Source organism: Tupaia chinensis, unplaced genomic scaffold (genome assembly GCF_000334495.1).
Source record: "Tupaia chinensis unplaced genomic scaffold, TupChi_1.0 Scaffold000113_1, whole genome shotgun sequence".
Taxonomy (NCBI): domain Eukaryota; kingdom Metazoa; phylum Chordata; class Mammalia; order Scandentia; family Tupaiidae; genus Tupaia; species Tupaia belangeri.
The window spans coordinates 2,389,719-2,397,816 of NW_006159577.1; positions in this window are offsets into that span (position 1 = coordinate 2,389,719).

The window sequence follows — 8,098 nt, forward strand, 5'->3', positions numbered from 1 at the left end:
CCCACATACTCCCACAACAGCTAGCTGCAGCTGAGGTTGTCTACTGTGGTATGTGCTCTGTACATCATAACAGTTCCTGCCCCAAAATAAGTCTGTAAAATATTATTTGCCACAATATTCTGCAAACTTTTTTTTCCCCTTTTAATTTTCACACATGATCAGTCTTGGGACTACTTAATGTCATTCTGGATCATTTGTTGTTTGAAAAATGGGGACCATAAATCCAGTTGCCCAAAAGTCCTTTCTGCTTCCCCTGATTTGTAGCAGAAATCAGGCATACTGATCTACTTTCTCCTCCTCCACCATCAGGCTGTTCTGTGCCTTAGGAGTGAGTCGAACCTTGATTCTGCTGGGTTGAGGACCTTGAGAAGGATCCCAAAGACCCCGACCTTGCTACTGTTCTCTTTGAACACATTCTAAGGACTTTTGGAAACCTATTTATTTTTAAGATTTTTGCCATAAGGTACATGCAACTTGCTGGAGAGAGAAAGGGAGAGGGAAAGTGAGATGCTACCCCCATGGGGGATGGCCATGCTATATTCCCTTCTCTAGTCTCCTCCTGGGATTTTAGGCATGCACACACATGTGCCTGTCATGATTTTTAAGCCACCGGGTCCAGAACTCGAACTGTGGTTGGTCATGTGGGAGTCCAGCATCTTAACCACCATACCACCTACTGGCCCCTGGTGGGAACTCTTAAATAGAAGGACTAGGTCCTCTTAATATAGATGTCTAGGATCTAGCCCAGAGGAAATGCTGGGGATAAGCCACAAGCCTTCCATCCCTTACTGAACTCATGGCTTTTACAAGAGACTCAACCTTGAATTGGATCTCAATTTTTCTTCTCTGCAAAATCGTTCTCCCAGTAATCAAGGTTCTAGGTACCAAATCCACTAAAACAGTGGTTTTCAAATGTTTGGGAACACCAGACTCATCTGGAGGCTTGTTAAACTTTGATTGCTGGGCCCTACTGCTAGAGTTCCTGAATCAGTTGATCTGGGGTAGTACTAAAATTTGCATTTCTTCATTTCTTGTGTTTTTTTTTTTTTTTTTTTTTTTTTTTGCTATAGAGTGTGCATGCTTATTGGAGAGTCAGAGAGAGACAGAAAGTAAGAAATCACCCTGCCAGGGGAGATGGGCATGCAGCAGTCCTTTCTCCTTTATTCTCCTCTCAGGATTTTGGGCATGCATACACATGTGCCCATGGTGAGTTTCAAGCTGCTGGGTCCAAGACTCAAACCATGGCTGACCATGTGGAAGCCCAGCACCTTAACTATTATGCCATCTTCTGCCCTCAAGAAATTTACCTTTCTTTCTTTCTTTCCTTTTTTTTTGGAGAGGTTTTTGCTATAGGGCATGTGTGCTCTCCAGAGAGACAGAGAGAGACAGAGAGACAGAAAGCGATAAATCACCCCCAAGGGGAGAGAGCCATGCTGCAATTCCTTCTCCTCCATTCTCCTCTTGGGATCTTGGGCATGCACACATACGTGCCTGGCGTGAATTTAAGCCACCAGGCCCAGGACTCGAATCACAATCGGCTACATGGGAGTCCAGCAACATAGCCATTACTCTAACTGCTGGTCCCAAGAAATTCGTATTTCTAATGAGTTCCCAGTTGATCCTGCTGCTGTTGGTCCAGAGACTGTACTGAGATTCACTGCACTAAAACCACATTGTTGAAGCAGGTGCCAGATGACCCACTATTTATCCCACCAAGGGTGTGGGTTGGCCTGTAAAGATTTTGGCTGCCCAGCTGATGAACCTGATCTTCTCTTTTATTTTCCTGCTGTGTGATTGTCTACACATACAAAACTTATCTTCCTGGAAAGCTTTACCCCATATGCCCAAAGATGTTTCATTTTCTAGCCTTTTAAATTTTTAATTAATTAATTAATTAATTATTTAATTAAAATCAGTCAGATGACTCCAGCCATTTTTTATGGGAGCTATTTATCTTTAGACTCTTATAATAGAGACACATTTATTTCCTGCCTTAGGTCATTCATTCTTTTTTTCCCCTTCCCTTCCTTTCCCTTTCCTTCTCTCTTTCCTTCCCTTTCCCCTTCTCTTTCTTTTTTTCTTTTCTATTCCCTTCCTTCACTTCCCTTCTCCCTTTCTTTTCTCTTTCCTCTTCCTTTATCTTCCTTTCCCTCTTTTCCTTCCTTCCCTTCCCCTTTCTCTCTCTGTCTCTTTCTTTCTTTTGTCTGGCCATGTCATGATCTCCTGCCTTAGCCTCTCAGCTGGGACTACGGGCATATGCTACCATGGCTGGGTCTTTATTAGACAGGGTCTCACTGTATTGCCCAAGACAGCCTCAAGCTTAAGATCCTTTAACTCAGCCTCCCGAGTCTCTGGGATTATAGGTATATACCACCATGCTGGACTTTTAGGTTGGACTGGGTTTAAGACTGAGTCTCCCATGTGGTTCCCGCCTTTGAAGTACAGTGTCTTAGCCTTGCATGTACATGGTTGTGCCTCTTGAGGTAATTATTTCTTGTATGCTACCCACTGTCCACCTCTGCCTCTCCTCCCTCCCTACCACTTAACTGGACCCTGGATGCCAAAGGCAACCTTGGTAATTTTGAGTTTTGAGCTTTGGTTTTTCCAGATAAGTTTTTTTTTTCCTTAATTATTATTATTTTAGAAAGATTTGTGCCATAGGGTGTGTGTGCAGATATAGAGAGGGAGAAAATGAGAAATCTCCTCCCAGGGGGGATGGCCACTCCACAGTCCCTTCTTCTCTTTTCTCCATTCAGGATTTTGGGCATGCATGCACACGTGCCTAGTGTGAGTTTTAAACTGCCTGGTCCAGGATTTGAACCATGGTCGACTACATCGAGTCCCGCAATGTAACCATAATGCCATCTCTTGGTCCCTATAGAGGTTTATTTTACCTATCCTCACCAAAGAAAGATTGTGGTAGATAGAACTAACAGAACTAGCTTTAAAATTTTTTTAAGAGAGATTTTTGTTACAAGGTATGTACACTCACCAGAGTGACTGAGACAGAAAGCAAGAAACCACCCCCTAGGGGGAATGCCATGTCGTAGTCTCCTCCCCTCCATTCTCCTCCTGGGATTTTGGGTATACAAGCACACACGCCTGGCATGGGTTTGAAGTCCCCCGGGTCTGGGACTTGAACTGCAGTTGACCAGGTGGGAGTCCAGTAATGCAACCATTACGCTATCTGCTGGTTCCTAGAACTATTTTTTTTTTAAAAGAATTATTTAATTTTGGGCTGTCAGATAGCATGGTGGTTAAGGGTGCTGGACTCCCACATGGCAACCTGCAGTTCAAGTCCTAGACCTGATGACTTGCTTTCTCACTTTCCCTCTTTCTCTCTCTCACTCCATCGCTCTCTGGTCAAATTAAAATAAGTAAATAAATAAATAAATAAAGTTAAATAAGATAGTTCTTAAAGAATTATTTACTTTTATTAATTTATTATTATTCTTCAGTTTGATCAGAGAGAGAGAGAAGGAGAGTGAGAAAGCAAGCTGCCCCTCTGGGACTTGATCCACAGTTGGCCATGTAGGAATCCAGTGCCCTAACCACCACACTACCTGCTGGCCCCTAAAAGAGCTATTAATACCAGAGGTGTACTGGGTCATTCCACTCCGTGGAGTCCTTCCCAAGACTTCCCACTGTGACCAGTTCCTGGTTGGGTTCTCTTTGCCTCAGGTGTTCTGAAATTAGTGTCTTCATGTAATGGTGGGAACCAGGGTGCCAGCAGTGCTCAAGAGCAGATGCTTTACCCCTTCTTTCCCTTAGCTAATGACAGGTGAGCCTGCCTGGGCTTCTGAAAGTGAAGAGACCTTGTGATAGCTGAGGAAACTGAGGCCCAGAGACATAAAGTGATGTGACCCCATATTGTTTCAGCCAATGTTTGGATCTAAGCTGTTAATAGTGGTTAAAGTGATTTCATCTCACTTTTGTTTTTCAGTTATCTAGAGTGACTCGGAAGTCACTACTGGTCTTGTGTCTTTAGCTTAAGGTAGAATAGCTGGGAGGTGATGGGCAGTCACCATCTCAGCTTTGTAATTTTGCTTTGTAAAGGGTTGTTCTCCTTTCCACTCCTGCTCCTCAAGAACTAGGAGTCACTAAATCAGTCATGGTGTTGAATGGAGAGTTTCTGTGCTGTTTTTCTGACTCCTTTCTCACTGCCCCAGCACTCTGCCTTCCTCAGCTCCCAGCTTCTGGCAGCTGTAGCACATTGGCCCTTGTGCTTTCATAGCCATGAAAACACGTGGTGAGCGCGTGCCCTACACATGCCTGATCACGTATTTGTAACTTGGGAGTCCGAGACGATCGTGACATTCTCATATGGGGCTATGTGTGGCTACTCCCATTCCCTCGGGAGAACACAATGATCGTATTGTCTCTTGGCATTCTGGGTTAGCTGTGTGGGGAAGGACAGGGGCTGTTGGTAGATTGGGGGATAGAAATAACTGGTTTGCAGCTTTGTACCTCTATACTGCCATTTTATGAAAAGAAGAGGTTTGAGCCCATCTGTCAGGATCCTCTAGGTCATTTGACTTTGTTCAGCTAAGTAAACCATCAGCTTGTATCCCCCATAGCTCAGCTTGTTTGTTCGGTATTCTTGCTAGAAAAAAGGAGAGGCAGGACAGGCCTGGTAGAGCAGAACCTAGAGAATTATTAGAGAGGAGCAAAATGAAGTAGAGGGTGGGGAGGTGAGTGGTGTATCAACCTGCCCTATGTGGCAAAACCCCTACCCTCCTGGGTCTTTTGAGGTGCTACCACCAGCCAGACATGGCTTTGCCATACCTGTTTGAATGTCATTGAGTCCCTTCCTCCAGCAACTGGGAAGGGGCCCTGAACTCATAACTTTCTCATTTTGCTAGTGTCAGATATATCGTTCAGTGACTTCTTGATAGAATGTCTTTACTTCATTTCTGGCTGTTGAACTCATGTGCTAAGGTTTGATACTCATGCCACCTGCTCTGGGAAATCTCCCAGATGTTCACCTTCCCATTTGGAATTAGAGACTTACTCTGTCATTTATCACATTATGACATTTATGCCTTGTAAGAGACCAGTTTGAACACTTGGTGTTTGTGTCAACAGAGTTGTGTATATCAGCCTTCCCCCCTCGGTTTCTAGCACAGCCATCCCAGTGAGAGTTGGACTAAGATGGGACTCTGACACCAGAAGGAATAAATGAAGAAAGAGAAACACAACACAGGGTGTGCATAAGATTTGTCTGTTCAACTAAAGTAATCTAGAAAATAGTTTTTGTTTCTGCATACAAGTGTTCGTTTGTTTTTTTTTGTTTGTTTGTTTATTTTTGTCACAGAGCATGTGCATTCACCTGAGAGAGGGAAAGTGAGAAATCACCCCCCAGGGGTGGTGGCCACTCCACAATCCCTTCTCCATTCTCCTCTTGGAATTTTGGGCACATGCATTGTCTTGTCTTTCTTTCTCTCTTCTTACTCTCTCTTTCTTTCAATTTGCCATGGGCATATGTGCTCCCCAGAAAGAGACAGAGAGAGACAGTGAGAGGGTAACTGGGAAATCACCCCTCAAGGAGGATGGCTATGCCACAATCCCTTCTTTTTCATTCTCCTCCTGGGATTTTGGGCATGCATATACATGTGCCTGATGTGATTTTTAAGCTGCTGGGTCCAGGACTCGAACTATGGTTGGTCATGTGGGAATACAGAGCCTTAACCACCACACCACCTTCTGGCTTCATAAAAGTCTGTTCTGAGGAGCACAGCATCATATGTGTATTTTACTTCTCTTGGACAATTTGCATCTCCTTGCTTACTGTGGAGGCTCCTAGGACCTTAGGCCTTCTTGTTCCATTGGGGCTTCTGCAGAAGTTGGGCTCTCCAGTCTCTGCCTGACCCAGGGCTGGCCCTGGAAGTGCTGCCTGGTATCAGGCCCTAACTGTAGATAGAATTTTTCTTGGGAAGGGCCCTGGGCTCGAGGCTTTCCTGCAACTGGATATGAGAAGGACTGCCTGCTACTCCTGCCCACTGAGGCTCTGATTAGTGTTCGCAGGTTTCTGAGGCAGTGTGAACTTTTTCAGATATAGAGATTTTATGCCAGTTTCAGATTCTGTTAGTCACTGACATTTCTGTCATGTTCTGTGGAACCCACACAACTTTGAGCCCAGCCTCTCTGTGGATCAAGAGGTGCAATGTTTTGAATTAGTGTTAACAACACCATTTTGATAGTTGTGGGAAACTCAGAAGAAAGAGATTTTAGTACCTTTTGGTACCAAGAAAGTTGAGTCTTGATTTACATGGCGAATGTGTTTTTTGCTTCAGTAGACATTTTCTAGCAGCTCTTCCTGCCAGGTACTGTAGACTCAGGGGAGTAAGGCCGGGTTTGTGTCTTCCAAAAGCTCATAGTCTATGAGGGCAATAGACAGCTTGCCAGTTTATTTCATGCTCCTGTGATTCAAACTCTGCATTATGCACAGAGACCGAGGGTTAGTGGGGCATAGGGGTGTCTTCTGAGAAGAGGCAGCATCTGAGCTGGGCCTAAAAGATGGGAGTGGCTGTTCTGAAGGCTGTGGAAGCTTAGAAGGCAGAGGAAGCCGGGGAAAGCTAGGAGCAAAGGTCTAGCCAGAGGGAGCAGTGTGAATAAAGGTCCGGAAGCATGACAGAGCATGGGACATTTAGGGAAATACGAGCAATTTCTGTTTAAGTAAGTTTTGTAAGGATATAGGACTGGCCTCGTGGCCTGGTGGTTAAGGATACCAGTTCTCACATGGCCGTCTGAGTGGTTCAAATCCTGACCTTGGCAGCCCTGAAAAATATACTAGGTGTATGTGCATACATGCCCAAAATCCTGATAGGGCAGAAAAATGGAGGAGGGATTGTGGTGTGCCCCACTGGGAGGTGCTTTCTCCCTTTCTGTCTCTGGTGAACACATGCCCTCTGGTAAAAAATAAAAAAAGAAAAGAAAAGAAAAAAAACGAATAGGCAGTATATGCACATGGTACAAATAAAACTTTTTAAAAATTTTATTTTTTAGTTTTTTGCCATATGGCCCATATGCTTGCTGGAGAAAGAGAAAGAGACAGAGAGAGGAAAAGTGACAAATCACCCTCTAAGAGGGATGACCACACCACAGTCCCTTCTGCATTCCTGTCTTGGGATCTTAGGCATGCGGGCACACATGCGTGGCTGATTATCAAGCCTCCAGGTCCAGGACTTGAACTGTGATAGGCTGTGTAGGAGTCTAGTGCCTTAACCACTACGTCACCTGCTGGTCCCATTATTATTTTAGTTTTTTTCTTTTTTTTGGAGAGGTTTTTGCTATAGGACGCGTGTGCTCTCCAGAAAGACAGAGAGAGACAGAGAGACAGAAAACGAGGAATCATCCCCCAGGGGGGATGGCTATACTGCAATCCCTTCTCCTCCATTCTCCTCTTGGGATCTTGGACACGCAAGCACACGCGTCCGGTGTGTGTTTAAGCTGCCTGGTCCGGGACTTGAACCGCGGTCGACTACGTGGGAGTCCAGCAACATAGCCATCACGCCAACTGCTGGTCCCCCCCTTATTTTTTTAAATATAGGTCAATACCTGCATAGGATTCCAAATTCAAAACATACAGAAAGATATTCTTTGAATCTCAACTCTGTTCCTTGCTATTGGTCCCCTCCCCACCATGACATCTGATGTTAAATTCCTTTTGTATCCTTCCAGAGGCTTCTGTATTATTAGTACAGTTAATTTGTTTAGTTTCACCCAAATGGGAGCTTGCTAAACAGACTCTTTTAGTCTTTGCTTTTCACTTAGCACTGTGTTGGAAGATGGGTTCCTGCGTGGATATATTGAGCTCTCATGGCCTTTGAAAAGCTTCATTTTATCCTTTGTAGGGGTGCCTTGGTTTTATTTATCCTGCTTCTTCTGTTAGGCAGTTAGGTTTTCTCCCATCGTAGCTGTGCCAAATGATGCCTGAACAAGACTGTGGGACAGACTTATTTGGCATCCCAGGCTCATGTGGTTCTAGGAGAAAGTGGTAGAGGGGGATAGTAGAAAAGCACAAGGACATGTGGGAAAATTACGTTTTAGGCTCATCTCTAGAGATTGACTTCTTCCTCTTTGTGGAAGGCAATGGCTT